General features: G+C 39.1%; 2 protein-coding genes and 1 pseudogene across 11 annotated transcripts in view; 1 reads left to right on the top strand and 2 right to left on the bottom strand.

The window, feature by feature from the left end:
* Window positions 1-9,260, bottom strand: part of GRIK2 (glutamate ionotropic receptor kainate type subunit 2) — a 1,183,302-nt gene extending 1,174,042 nt beyond the window's left edge. For all 6 annotated transcript variants that reach the window (XM_009451673.5, XM_009451672.5, XM_054685483.2 and 3 more), the window contains exon 1: window positions 9,063-9,260. The gene's annotated coding sequence lies outside the window, so the exon portion shown is untranslated. The remainder of the gene's footprint in view (window positions 1-9,062) is intronic.
* On the bottom strand, window positions 270-1,284 carry LOC107975228 (MAPK-interacting and spindle-stabilizing protein-like; annotated as a pseudogene).
* Window positions 9,261-9,297: 37 nt separating the features above from the next.
* The window catches only part of ASCC3 (activating signal cointegrator 1 complex subunit 3), a 374,689-nt gene continuing 369,346 nt past the window's right edge, over window positions 9,298-14,640 (top strand). The window contains exon 1 of one of the 5 annotated variants that reach the window (XM_518652.9): window positions 9,298-9,661. The gene's annotated coding sequence lies outside the window, so the exon portion shown is untranslated. The remainder of the gene's footprint in view (window positions 9,662-14,640) is intronic. The other 4 variants (XR_010158117.1, XM_009451715.5, XM_063813310.1 and 1 more) reach the window with 4 other exon arrangements.

The following is a 14,640-nucleotide window of genomic DNA, read 5'->3' as shown; positions in this document are numbered from 1 at the left end:
TTTAGAAGGGGAAAGTGATTATAGAAAAATACTTGAATTTGCCAATGAAGTCACAGATTCTAACAATAATCCACATCTTAGATTTTTAAGTGTGTAGTTTCATAGTTTAAACAAATTCTGTCAAAGAGCTAGTGAATATACTTTATCACTTTAACTTTCCATGAAAACCAAATAAAAATCACATCTGAATGATTTACTTCTATGCTTTTATCTGATTGTATACATATGATGTACTACACATCCAAGTACAAGAGGCAGTTATCTTCTCTGAGAGGTGCAAGAGTTGTTCTTTCATGAATGCCCTCTAATAGTGAAACCAGCAATTTTTATATATGCATTCATGTGCATATATACGTACTTCAAAAAGCAAAGCGTCATCTCTTCGTCCATTGTTAACTTAATGGTAAGAATGGGGGCCACCAGGCATCGGTGGAGTACCAGAAGGTCCTGAAGGCACTTGGAAAGGATTACTAGGAGTAGGATAGAGTCCTGGTGTGGGATACGATCCTGTAGGGGCAGGATATGGTGCTGGTGGTCCCCAGGCTCCTAGTGGAACGGTGCCCCATGGAACAGGTGGTGCTGCCCGAGGCTTGGGGAGTAGGAGGAATAGGATATGGCCCTGGAGATGGATAGGGCATATTAGGGGTAGGATACTGCCCTCCCATTCCTGGCACCCAAGGTCCAGAAGACATGGATCCCCATGGACCTAAAGGACCAGCTGCAGCTGGATCTGTGGGTAGCACCATATGGTCTGGGTAGCTCTGGAAAGGGCATATTTGGTATAGGATATGGCCCTATGGGCCAGGGCCTGGCACAGTTGAGGCTGGATAAGGACCACCAGGTGGAGGGCATGATGGTTCAGAAGGAGTAAAGGGTGCTAGGGGTCCTGGAGGTGGTCCGGTGGGAGGCACGGAGAGATACATTCCTGTTGGTACTGGTCCAAAAGGCACAGTGGAGGGTGTTGCACTTGGTGGGAGTCCAGATGGCACCGAAGGTGGAGCACTCGGATTATTCCAAGGGTTGGAGCCTGGTCAGCTTTGAGGAGGTTGGCCAGGTTTTGTATTGCTCACAGCAGAGGTTTTGGCAGGGGAGTGTTCAGGTAGTGCATCTGCCAACGAAAATTCATCAGACATTTTCCCAGCAATATCCGAGACTGCAGGAGGGTCTAGAAGCGGCAATGTGTCCAAGGGACTGGGCCCTGAAGAAGCAGGCACAGCCTGACTGACTGCAGCGAGAGCAGCGGCGGCAACAGCACCAGCAGCACCAGCAGCGTACGGCTCCTCCTCGATAGGTGTACTTTCAACTTATGTTCCCAAAGATATGTCCTTTTCTTCTCCTCTTCCTTTAGACTGCTGCTTGAAATATATATGGTCATGACTGTGAGCCATTTTTAACTATTAGATGAAAACAACACTCTAGAAATGGCAAAGTGACAAGAAAGAAGGTACTCTCGTCCCGGGATGACTAAATTGAGAAAGCAACTACACAATTTCAGGAGTACCCATCACTAGCCTATTATATGAGAAGAAAACTCTATTAAGTTGTTGGTTTGGGGTCTCATATCCTAACTTATCTCTTGGAGGAATGATAGAAAGACAACAGTTGGTAAGGAATGATTCTTCCCTTTTCACACAATGCTTTAAGGATAAATATATTTCAGCCCCAAACTTTGGTGGATTATTTGCTTGTATAAGAAAGTCAAATCTAGTTTCAGATATTAAAGGCTAGATAAAAATCATTAGTTTTGAAGCTAATTACTTCTAATTTTCTTTTCTCTAGGTCCCATGCACACACACTAACATATGTTCATAGGTATACCCACATTTTTCATGGGGTATCACCTGGCATTTAGGGAACCAATTGGACACCAGGTTAAATTAACCAGTGACAACTGTGACTTGTAGTTTTTATTTCATATGTTTATATTGACTGAGAATGGTGTTGCTTTTTGCAACCTAATCTATGACTGCATTCTTGAAATTGGATTTTGTCTGATTTTTGTATTTTATAAAAATTTAATATCTCACTACCTGATTGGAAGTAGTTTAAAATATTTTTGCAATGAACAATTCATAATTTCAAGGACACCAAAAGAAACATGGCTTTCATATTGCATATTCACTTCAAAATTTATATAGCTATACATTCCTCAACACATTAAATGTTCCCTGTATTTTCAAACGTCCTCTACTTCTTCCCTCCTGTGTCCCAGGAAAACTTCTCTCTACCAAGGTTAAGAATAACTTCACCCACAGACTTCAGTGTATCCTTGTCTGCCTTTACCTTATTATTTCCTTACTTGATTCACTTCTTATAGGTTCTTTCCTTCTATTTATATGTTTTGTTTTCTATCCTAAAAACAACATGCAAGTAACAGCTTTTTTCTGGACCTTGATATTTCTTCCATATATTGCCCTGCTTTTTTCATTCATTTATTAGACAAAAACAATTATCATCACTGTTTTCACTTTCTCACTTCTCATTTACTCTCTTACACTTGACATCTAATGCCATGCCTACCACGTTACTAAATTGCTTCAAATCATCAATCACTTAAATTTCCAAAGACATTTACTCAATCTTCACCCTCCTTAACTCTGAAGCAGGAATTACCTGGGTGATTGAAGAAAACTTTTTAAATATACTCTTCGTTTATCTCATAACTCTTTAACCTCTCTTTTTTTCTCCTTCATTGGCTCTCTTTCTTCCTTTCGGTACTAATTTTCCTGGATATGTACTGTTTTTTACCCTTTCCATGGTAATATTTTTTAAAAATTTCTTTTGAGGAACTACTCTTTCCTCCCTTTTATTCTGGCACTATTTGGTTTACTATATCTTCATTTTTTGTTTTACTTTTTAAAAATATTGATTATTATTATTTGAAATTTTTTCTTTTCATAGGTTATTGGGGCACAGGTAGTGTTTGGTTACATGAGTAAGTTCTTTACTGGTGATCTGTGAGATTTTGGTGCACCCATCACCTGAGCAGTACACACGCACGCAATTAGTAGCCTTTTATTCCTCACCCCCTTCCCACCCTTTCCCTGAGTCCCAAAGTCCATTGTGTCATTCTTATGCCTTTACATCCTAATAGCTTACCTCCCACTTATGAGTTGAGAATGTAAGATGTTTGGTTTTCCATTCCTGAGTTACTTCACTTAGAATAATAGTCTTCAATCTCATCCAGGTTGCTGTGAATGTCATTAATTCATTCCTTTATATGGATGAGTAGTATTCCATCGTATATATATACCACAGTTTCATTTTTTTGTTTTTCAAATTTCCTATCTTACCATCTAGTCTATTGAATTCCTTCTTTTTTTTTCTCTTATGTGACCTCACTTCTTGAATCCTCCATGCTCTTCTCCAATGTATACTGCTTGCTCTCTAGACTTGCTACACAGCCATCTTGCAGAGATTTGTCCTTACCTTTCTCTAGCATCAGCATAACTTTTTGTCCTTATTTTGTTGGATTGTATGGCCTAGTGACATTCCAAAAGATCACCCAGGAGAAAAATATTCTACATCCTTGTTAGTCTGAAAATATCTTTATTTTACTCTCACAGTTAATTGATAATTTGAATGAGTATAGACTTGTAGACTGAAAAACATCTACAATTACAATTTTGAAAATATTCTGTCATTGTCTTCAGGTATGCAGTGATGCTGATAGCATCAGTCCCTATTCCTTTGTTGGTTATAAGTCTTTTATGTTTAGGAACTTTGGGGATTTCTTCTTCTTCATAATTTTTATTTGTGGCATTACATGATAATATCTCCAGGCATGAGTCTTTTTTAATCTATTTTTCAATACCCTGAGTCTACTCAAATCTGAAAAGTTATTTTCTTCTCTGCTCTAAAAAAAAAAAAAACTTATAATTTTCTCACTCCCCCTCCCCTTTTTTTTAAAAATCTTTCTCATCTACTGGTTGAGCCTATTGGATTGGCTCTCCATGACATTCTTATGTTTTCTTTCTTATTTTCTCTCTGCTATGTATACTATATTCTTATAAGATTTCTTCGATTTAATCTCCAGTACTTGAGTTTTTAAGTTAACAAATTTTTAATGTCTGGTAGCTCTTTTTGTTCTATCGTTGCTCCTTTTTCAAAGTATCTTATTCATATCTTGTAGACATAATATGTTCTGAATTCCATATTAATTCGGGTGCTTCTTTAAAATCTTTTATTTATGCTTCCTTGCCTTCTTTAGAGTTAGTTTTTCTATGTTTTTCTTTGTATTTTTCTCTCATGATGCTGATTTTCCTTATTTGCCTGTTAATTCTTCATGTTTGTTCATATATATATATATAAAATTGGTAGTTGATGCAGTTTTCTTTTTGTAGGTAAGAGGTCTGCCAGTTCTCTCTCTCTCCTATGTAGGAATTGTGAATACGTGGCTGGGTTAGGTAGGACAGGGCCAGGAATGCCAAATATGAAGTTTCACTTTACATGAGTAGGCAATTAGCTTATTCTCAGGATGCTGGCCCTGAATGCTTGAATAAGAATGTTTTTCCTTTGTGTCATCAACCTAAAAGTCTTCACTTTTCTGTACTAGTTATTCAATTAATTTGGAGAAGATTTGGGGGGTCAGTTTTGGTCTTTTTGTCTGGTGGCAGATATTAATATCTTTTGCTTGCTCTCAGTCTATATGGATGAGAAAGCGAAATGTGTATGGTGATAGATTCAATTGTGCCATATTTTATCCCCATTTTCAGCCCTTATTCTCACTTCTGCCCTATCCTGTGTAGCTTCTCCATTATATTTTTTAGGCTATGGTTTTGGTCAAATCACTACTATTTGCTTTGTATCCCAACACATTTTTGAAATTTCATTTGCTTTTCTTGACATCATCTACTTTTTTCTACTCATGTAAGTGCATGCATACAGGCACACATCATCTTTACTCCTTTACTTATTCTTCATTTTTTCTGTTTCTTCATTTTTATTTCTATGGTGTGTAGGAAAGGATAGTAGGCAAATGATATGCCGAGTTCACCATATTGAACAGTAATTCAAGAAAAACCCTTTATATATTGTAAGCACATATTTTGAAACCTGGGTAAAACATATTGCAGGATTCTCCGAAGCTGATTGTTCCTTGGCCCATATGCCCACCTCTACAACATTCTTATTCAAAGGGAAATGAAATTACTTTGGGAGAAGCTCACATTTTTTGAGTTGTTTGGTACTTTTAAAAAATCATCTTACTAGTTAAGAAAGAGGAAAGAAATGGTGGTTGAGGAGGCAAACAACACTGTCTGCCATGGTAGTAATCTAACTTTTTTCTTTTCTAATATCATTTATTTAAAAGACTAGAAAAACATTTTAGAATTGAGTCTTTTATTAATCAGCATTCCTCAAAGGTTAAGCATCAACTTCAGAGCACGAACTGCACTGGAGTGCAGTAAAGATGGAATTTTAAGACGCGGTGTTGCAGGATAAGGCAGGGGTGAAAAAGGGCAGGGAAGAACTGACTGACAATAGATAAAATAAGAAAGGCCTAGAAGCTGAGGCTATGGCACACTGGTGAGCTAGGCAGACCTAGTGGACACACATACTGAAGGAGGTATCCAGAGATTGATGGGCTGGAAATGGTTCTGAAACTTGGCAGCCCATCCTTACAACCCATGAAGTGACAAGTCTGATAATGAAAGGCTAACATACTAAGGATAATGAAACATAGAAATGAAAAAAGTCAAAAGCATGAATGATTTTGTTGAGCTGTAAGAAATAGGTTGGAAACACTTCCACCTTGAAATTTTCTGTTCTTGAGACAATTTTGAGATAATTTAAGGCACTCTTTGCAAAATAATCATGTTACACACATACATAAGACACACACAAACATATATAATTTTACCTAAATGTGTTCATATTATGTATAGATTGTGTTGCAAGCTCTTTCATACAACTGTACATTTTGGACATATTACCATATCAAGCAATACAGATTCACATTATACTTTTTTAATGCCTCTATATTTAGAGATGTATTACAATTTATTTAAATAAATCCAATATTGAGCCTTTCTTTGGTATGATACTTTTTTTTTTTTAAGACAGTGTTTCACTCTGTTACCCAGGCTAGAGTGCAGGGGTGCGATAATGGCTCACTGTAGCCTTGACCTCCCAGCTTAAGTGATCCTCCTGCCTTAGCCTCCTGAGCAGCTGGGACTATAGGTGCATGCCACCACACCCAGCTAATTTTCATTTTTTTTTTTTTTTTTTTTTGGGGGGAAAGGGTTTTGTCATGTTGCACAGGCTGGTCTCAAACTCCTGGGCTCAAGCAATTCACCTGCTTCAGCCTCCCAAAGTACTGGGATTACAGCTGTGAGCCACCACACCCAGCCATATGATACATTTTTAAATGCAATGTGGAGTTTTGTTTTGTTTTTCAATTAGAGATGGGGTCTTGCTCTGTTGCCCAGACTGGAGCTGAATGGCATGATCATAGCTCACTGTAGCCTCAAACTCCTGGCCTCAAGAGAGCCTCCAAATTCAGTCTCCTTAGTAACTAGGACTACAGGTATGTACCATCAAGTCTGACTATTTTTTTTCTATTTTTTGTAGAGATGGGAGTCTTCCTATGTTGCCCAGGCTGCTTTTGAACTTCTGGCTTTAAGTGATCCTCCTGCCTCAGCTTCCCAAAGTACTGGGATTACAGGTGTGAGCCACTGCGCCTAGCCCACTGCAATGAGTTTTAATTGGTTTCCCAGCCATGCACTAATTTCAACCCACCCTACCCAATATTGCCAAAATAATCTCCCAATCCCATTTTGTGACTGCCAAACACTGACTGCCTATTATACTCAATTCTTTAAATTTAAAATTGAGTCTCCTTATAGACTAGTTTGTTTACATTTTAACTTTGTCACTACCTTCTATTAACAATGTTCCATTACAGATAAATAGGTTACTCATTATCTAGAATGCAGTTATAGTCTTGTTTCTTGTCTTTGCTCATGGCATACTTTCTGGACGGTCTTTCTCTTTGTCATCAGGGCCATTTTCATTAGGTTGTCTTTCCACTAACATTTGGGGAAGCTGGGCTTGATGGCAGGTACCTGTAGTCCTAGCTACTTGAGAGGGTGAAGCAGAAGAATCATTGAGCCCAGGAGTTCACGGCTGTTGTGCACAATGATCATGCTTGTGAATAGCCAGTGCACTTCTGCTTGCGCAATACAGCAAGACCCCATCTCTTGAAAAAAAAAAATGGGGAAACCCTGGGGACTATAAAGAGGACAAAGATAGTTCTTAGAGTTCAATGAAGTAAGACCATCCCTCAGTGTCCACAGGGGATTGGTTCCAGGACACTCCCACATACCAAAACCCCAGGATGCTCAAGTCCTTACACAAAATGGTATAGTATTTGCATACAAACTATGCACATTGTCCCATATACCTTAAACCATCTCTAGGTTACTTATAATACCTAATACAATGGAAGTGCTATGTAAACAGTTGTTATATCCATATTGTTTAGGAAATAATGACAAGAAAAAAAGAGTCTGTGCATGTTCAGTGCAGACATTACCATTCTTTTTTTTTTTTTTTTTGCAATTGTTTTTGTTCCAAAGTTGGTTGACACATATACAGAAGCCATGGATACAGAGGGCTAACTGAATTTCCTTCCAGGCCAGGACTATTTAATAGAAATATGATGCAAGCCACCTATGTAATTAAAAATTTTCTAGAAGTCACATAAAAAGTAAAAATAAAGTTGAAATTAATTTTAACATATTTTATTTGATCCATTATATATTATTTCAACATGTAATCGACATAAGAATTACAATATTTTACATTTGTTTTCTAAGTCTTTGAAATCTGGTGTACATTTTGGACTCATTGCATGTCTCAGTTTGGACAAGCCACATTTCAAATGTCAAGAGACGTATTTAACTGGTGGCTACCCCAATGGATAGGGCAGTTCTAGGTAGTCTATTTTCAGTTCCTCTCTTCTCCCTTAAGCCTCTGGAACTGTGATGGGAATAATCTGTCATGTGAATTCCTAGCACTTATCAGCACCTCTCATTATCACTTGGCCTCCTTGCATTATTTATTTTTGTGATGCATTTGTCTTGTCTCATGAACTAACTTGTAAACTCTATGAAGTCCAGGACCAAAGACACATGTAATCTCAAGATTGGAAATATCTTTAACAAAACCATCAACTAATTATTCTGTTGATGTGTGGCTCCCCTGTACCAAGTCCCTATTAAGTGAGCTTCAGAATCTCCTTGAAGCAAAATTCTGTGGTTGAGGTATTCACACATGCTAAGGTAGGCAATTCTTTGGGTCGTGCTACAAGGGCATCTTCTTTTCAGGATCTTAAATCTGTTCCCTGAAGTTTGCATCACATGAAACAAATCAACTTCACATGATAGGTCATTTCATATTTGGAGAGAGTCCAGTAGTTTTCTCTCTTCTAGGTGAGTCCTGGAAGGTTTAATCAATACTTCTTCACTTGCCCTGTTTTTGAGTTCTCTTCATCATTTTGCTCTTCCCTGATATAATGCCAGCTTGATTAAAGTCTTCTTCAAATGCTGAACACAGCACTTCAGAGGTGGTCTGACTAGTAAAGACAATAACTGGATCACTATTGGCTGCCTCTACAAAACAGTTCTACCAGGCCTCGGGGCACATTACCTTGAGGAAGCGGGAATGGCAGAAGAGAGCCACAACAAAAATATTAACTCATACTATCTTTGCATTGTTGGCTTTTAGTCTAGAACTCTTTGCAGATAAACCACACAATTCTTTAGGTTAGTTTTTCTTCGTATCGTCCTATCTTTTCAATCGAGTTAGGGAATCTTTGGGCTTTCTGTTTTTGGAGGAGGTCTTCTGACCGAAGGGCCGACTTGCAGAGATCACTTTGAGGGAACTAAGCTGAGAATCCAGAAAGCTTATGGAAAACAGGCCTTGACACCAGAGAACCATGTATACTCTCTAGCAGCCAGAGGGCTTTGGCTGAAAACGACGATAGCAACTACCTGTTTCTTCATTCAAATTGCTCTCCTTTCCTTTACCTTTAATAGGAATTATTTCCTCCACATATTTACCTTACAGAGAAGGGCGGGGAGAAGACGCGGCAGACTGAAGTAAATGCAGGGAAAAAACTCACAGGTAGAGAGGTCGAGACGGCAGGCCTGGCCCGTTGCGGGCAGCCAGGGTAAAGCGGAGCGTCCCGCTCCCGCCCTGGGGCGCATCCTCGCCGCCGCCGGGACCTTCCGCCTCTGCTCCTCCGAACCCAGCGGACTAGAGGCTGGAGGCGGGAGGCGGAGCGGAGCGGCGCGCGCACGCGGGCGGGGCGGAGGGCCCGGAGTCGACGAGTCGACGTGCCGACGTTGGCGCTGCAGCGGGGCGGTGACGTGTAGGCCGGCGCCTGCTCCACTCTGTCACTCCTCGTCGGGTCTGTGCGTCTGTGCGTCTGTCTCTCTGACTGATGGTCCTCACACGCGGTTCCCTGTGACTGGGCGCGACCCCGGCAAGCGCGGCTTGGAGGGCGGACGGGGCGCGGCGGTACAGCTGCCCGCTCGCATATTTGGCCCTGCGCTCAGCTCCTCACCCGGCGTGGGAAGTTAAAGTAAAACCGAAAGGGAAGAAGGCGCGGTGGCAGGAGCTGACAGAGTGATGGGAAACGCGTGAGCCGGGCCGAGAGGTGAGGAGGTGGAGGTGGAGGTGGGAGGACGAGAAGGGTCGCCGCGGCCAGGGGAGCTGGCTGGAGGCGGGGACGGCGAGGCGGGCTACGCGACCCGCCAGAGATTCTCTTCCTGCCTCCGGGGCAAGTCCCGACCTGTCATCCTTTTCGGTGGCTTGAGGTCGAGTCCGGGGTCTCGCAACAATACCGCCCATTCCTAGAGTTTGTAGGTGGGGTTGGGGATAGAAAACTTAACCTAAGCTACATATTGTCCAAGTGTTAAGCCACAACGTGACCAGATGAGGTTTTTCTGTCCCATGCATGGGTAATTTGTTTTCTTTTTTTCTGTTACAAAGCCTTGATAACTTCGTTTTCTTCACGTAGATTTGGGGAAAGAAATCTTCCTCATATTTTTCCCCCAACACACTGGAAAGTAAATAGGTAGCTGACCGTGGTGGATTGTGGGTGAATTTCGCAATCAAGGAGCCTATAATGTCATTTTGAAATAAATAAATGTGTATGTGGGTGCTAGGGAGGTTTTGTGAGTACTGGGCAGTCATTTCAAATAGGTTTCTTATAAATTAACTTACTCATGGAATGCAGTGTGCTAATGGTATTTGCTATTCTTTGGTTTAAAAGAAGCATAATTCTAGGGGCCGGTAAAAGTTTGATGTGTTGTCACTTGTGCATTCAAACTCATGGTTACGTTTTCTTTCTTTCCCTAGGTTAGGTTAGATTGATAGCCATTTTCTCCATCACCAGATTTTATGTTTCATAGATTGAAATCCTTTTTCTGATTCTCAAAGTTCTCAAAAGTTGAGAATTAAGCTTTTGGTTTTACTATGGATTGTGCTCCAGTTTATGTTGTCTCTTTTTTTAATGATGGTTATAATAGTCTTGCATGAGAAAAATGATCCTTAAAGATGCTCTTAAGCTTAGGCTAAATAATCCTATTTATATGAGAAATTAATTTTTCATGGTTCAGCTTTCTTGATCCCTGCTTAACAGTTTTTTGTCATTCATTCATTCAAGTCTTCCTATGTGTCAAACGCTGGGCTAGGCCTAGGAGAGCAAGAGAGAGACAATCTCTGTGCTCATGAACTTTCTATAATCCAGCAGCCTCCTTTTAAGAGAGAATCTTGACTAGGGTTCTTTCTCATGCCATGGATCTGTAGTTGACCAAAACAAAGCTTTTAAAAGAAAAAGTTATTGTCAATGTATATATGTAATTGGCATTGAAAGAGGAACAGATGATCTTGCTTTAACAGCATGATTTGATATTGCCTTTGATCAAAAAGTAGTATATGTACCAGTGGTTTGCCATTTCAGAAGAGTAAGTTTTTCTTTTTCAAAGCTTGTTTAAATATAAAGTTCACAGTTCTACCTCAGTTTCAACCTCAAAAAAAATAAATAAATAAAAAGCTTTTTCTTTTAAGGTAGAAATCAGTTTCTTTCCAGTCTTCACTTTGGTCTGATTGATCTCCTGTGTATCTCTGGAACCCCTAGGCTCAAGCAGTCCCCCTGCATCGGCCTCCCAAAGTGCTGGGATTACGGGCCCCATTTTGCCTTTTTGTATGCTAATGAATTGACTAAGAATTTTGTCGTTGCTAGCTGGCTGCTCCTAGTAGCTTCAGGATGGGGGCTAGTTACCAGAAAGATCAAGGAATTATTTGAAGGTTGGGACTTTCATCCCCACCCCCTAACTGCTTAGGGAGGTGAGAGAGGGGCTAAAGATTAAGTTGATCACCAGTGGCCAAAGGGTTTAATCAATTATGCCTATGTAGTGAAGCCTCCATAAAAACTCAAAATGACAGGGTTCATAAAGCTTCTGAAAGCTGAACATGTGGAGATTCCTTGAGGTGGTGTGCCCAGGAAGTACTTGGAAGTTCTGCATGGAAATTCCCTTCCCTTGTAAATTACCCTATCCTATGTATCTATTCATCTGTATCCTTTGTAATATCCTTTATAATAAATTGGTAAACGTGTTTCCCTGAGTTCTGTGAACCACTCTAGCAAATTAACCGAACCCAAGGAGGGGGGTCATGTAATCCCCAATTTATAGCTGGTCAGTCAGAAGTACAGATAAAAAAGCCTGGAGCTTGTAATTGGCATCAGAAGTGGTGGGCAGTCTTGTGGGATTGGGCCTTCGATCTGTGGGATATGACAGTATCTCTAGATAGTGTCAGAAATGAATTGGAGAACACTCATCTGATGTCTGCTGCAGAAGTGATTGTTTGCTTGGTGCATGGGGAGAAACTCATACACATTTTGTCACAGACATCTTCTGTGTTGATGGTTGTCGTGTGAGAGCAGAGGAAAAACGGTTTGAGTTTTTTCCACTCTCACAAGAGGGCAGGAGTAAATTCCTTCAGTCTGCCTTCCAGAGGCTCATGGATTAGGGTGGAATGAGAATTTTGTCTTTCAGACATAATCTGTGCTAGGCCCTTTTCCACTGGACTTTCGTGGGAAGAGTTATAATACATACTGCCTAATATGTGCTGGGTCTGTTCCACGTTTTCTTGTGCTCGTTTCATCTTTGTGGGATATTCTGGAATTTTCTTTTTGACTATGCTTGTCCTTATCTGGTGTTAAAATATTTTTTTTTATTTGTTTTCCCAAGGACATTTAAAGGAAAAGCCTTCCTTATCCTGTGCTAAAAGTAAAATTAACACAACTTTGGGGGGGAATATTCTGAATATAAAGACTAATTTGCTTTATAGTTATGAGCCTGTCCAGGATTTTTTTCCCCCACATTTGAATGGGAAACCTAGTTAGAGGATAAGTTAGAGAATAAGACCCCATAGAAATTTTGTTGTTTTTAACCATTATATATTTTGTATTGTGTGAAAAGTGTTTATGTGTTTTATTATTTTTGTCATGCTTTCTCTGTTCTGCATGCTTCAGATGTGTTTCCTAACTTGATTGAGAACTATTCAGGAGCAATTGCTTCTTGCTTAAGAATGAGTTAGCATCTAAAGTGAACTTGTTAGGTGGAAACTGTGAATAGCTAAGATTACCTTTGAGAATCCCTTAAAAGGACATCAAGTTGGCATAACATGCTGTCTCTCAGCATGTCCTACACAGCCATGTTTTTCATCCTGACTTGGAATGTATCACAGTTTCTTTGGATGAACTCCCAGTGAAAAAGTTGCTCTGTGTTTGGTCACCACCTTGTATGTTTTTTAAAAAAAGAGAAAAAGTGTTAAAAACTAGAATCATGCAATGCAGCAAGATGCTCACATTTTGAGATGCATGTAGTGATTGAAACAGACTAAAAGAGCAAGATTCTTGTTGCCCATCCCCCATTCACTCTGGAGCAGATATTCAATAACTGAAATGGTAAGCAGAATCTCTAGTAATTATTATTTTTGTCTGTCTCTGCCTTCCTTTTTTTGGCTTAAAGTGTTTGGTAGATTCAAGAAAGTTAAATGTGCCTAGACTCTGCTGTATGAACCAATTGATGGTAATAAGGTTTAATACAAGTAAGAAATTAAATTATCTTTAGGATTTACCATGAAAAAATCACCCCCTTTTGAAATCGCATAATGGAGGATTATAAATATGTGTCGACGATGGTTATTTTCTGAGTTCTGATCTTGCTAATGTTAACAATATCACAACTCAATTTTTTAAAAAGGCACAATAAAATATAAATATTCTTATTCACTGTTTAATATTTATTCATTGTTCATTTTTCAAGGTGTGGTTTGTGGGTACAAGATTCTATTTTAAGTACCGAAATCTTAAATTCTAATTTTACTCCATTTACAACCTACTCCTTCATGTCAGTGTTTTTATCCCTTAATCTGCAGTATATCACTTTGACTATTTTTGTCCCTTTAATAATTCCCTAGTATCCATAATTGCCAGTAACTAAGTGCTGACTTTAAACTTATTAGGAAATATAGTTTGGCTGTTTTGGAGATCTTTTCATATTTTTATAACGAAAAAATACAGTAACTATCTTTTCCTAAAGTTGCTATCAAGCAGTCAGACCATCTTTAGAGTTTAGAAACACAGGTTTGGTTTAAGAAGAATAAACATTACAATTTTAAATGTAGTACTTCAGAATAGTGTGTACTGGAATTCTAGCTCACTGATTATTGGTTAATATCATCTTGCAAAAGGAAATATGCTACCATCAGTTTAGTTTTCTCCTTATTTGGAATGTAAAAAAGGGCAGTTACATTTTTAAGACTTTCTTTTTACCTGTACGTATGTTTAATTAACAATTTAAAGATTTGTTCAGATAGCCACAGCCAGTACTTCTGACGAACAGAAGTAGGCTTTTAGGGTTTCAATCCTTTAGAAATTATATTTGTTCTGGGGCATTAAATATTTATTATTAACAGAATTTTTCATTTATATATTTGTCATTTAGTGGACCATATTAAATGTGGAGTAAAAATTAGTAAGGTAAAAATTGATATGTAGGCCAGTTTTTCTTAATCCTTATTCACTGTGATCTTACCAGAAATTTTAACTATGAATGTTACGATTCATCTTTAAGACCTCCTAGTTGAACATCTTTTCCTTTCATCTAGGCCTAAAGTTAAGCACTTAATAACCCTTATCATTTAGGCTTCATTGTCCCACTGCCTCTGTGTTACAAAACCTTAACCCTAGTTCACACCAACCTTTGTTCCTATGCCAGATTATTGCCACCTTAAATTGTTTGCAGTATGAGCTGAGCATTCATTGCTACCTGAAAAATATTTCTTCTATTATTGTGGGTGGTAAGTTCAGACTTTTGCCTCTGTGTTAGAAAAAATCCCACCTCATCACCTGTTTGAACAGTCTTAGCATATCTCAAATAAAATCAGAGTCATTTTGGTGGAACTCCCTTTTACCATGTTTTTCTCTCCTCATTCACCCTCTGCTTAACCATGTTATAACCATATGCACTTCCACTCATCCTTCCTTCCGTACTCCTTCATCTATCCAAGTCTCTCTAGACCTACGCTTTTGTTGTCATTCTCGCCTGCATTCTCAGAGACCCT

This window comes from Pan troglodytes, chromosome 5 (assembly GCF_028858775.2).
Source record: "Pan troglodytes isolate AG18354 chromosome 5, NHGRI_mPanTro3-v2.0_pri, whole genome shotgun sequence".
Lineage (NCBI taxonomy): Eukaryota > Metazoa > Chordata > Mammalia > Primates > Hominidae > Pan > Pan troglodytes.
Note: the sequence above shows the minus strand (reverse complement) of the source record. Positions and strands in the feature narration are given on the sequence as shown.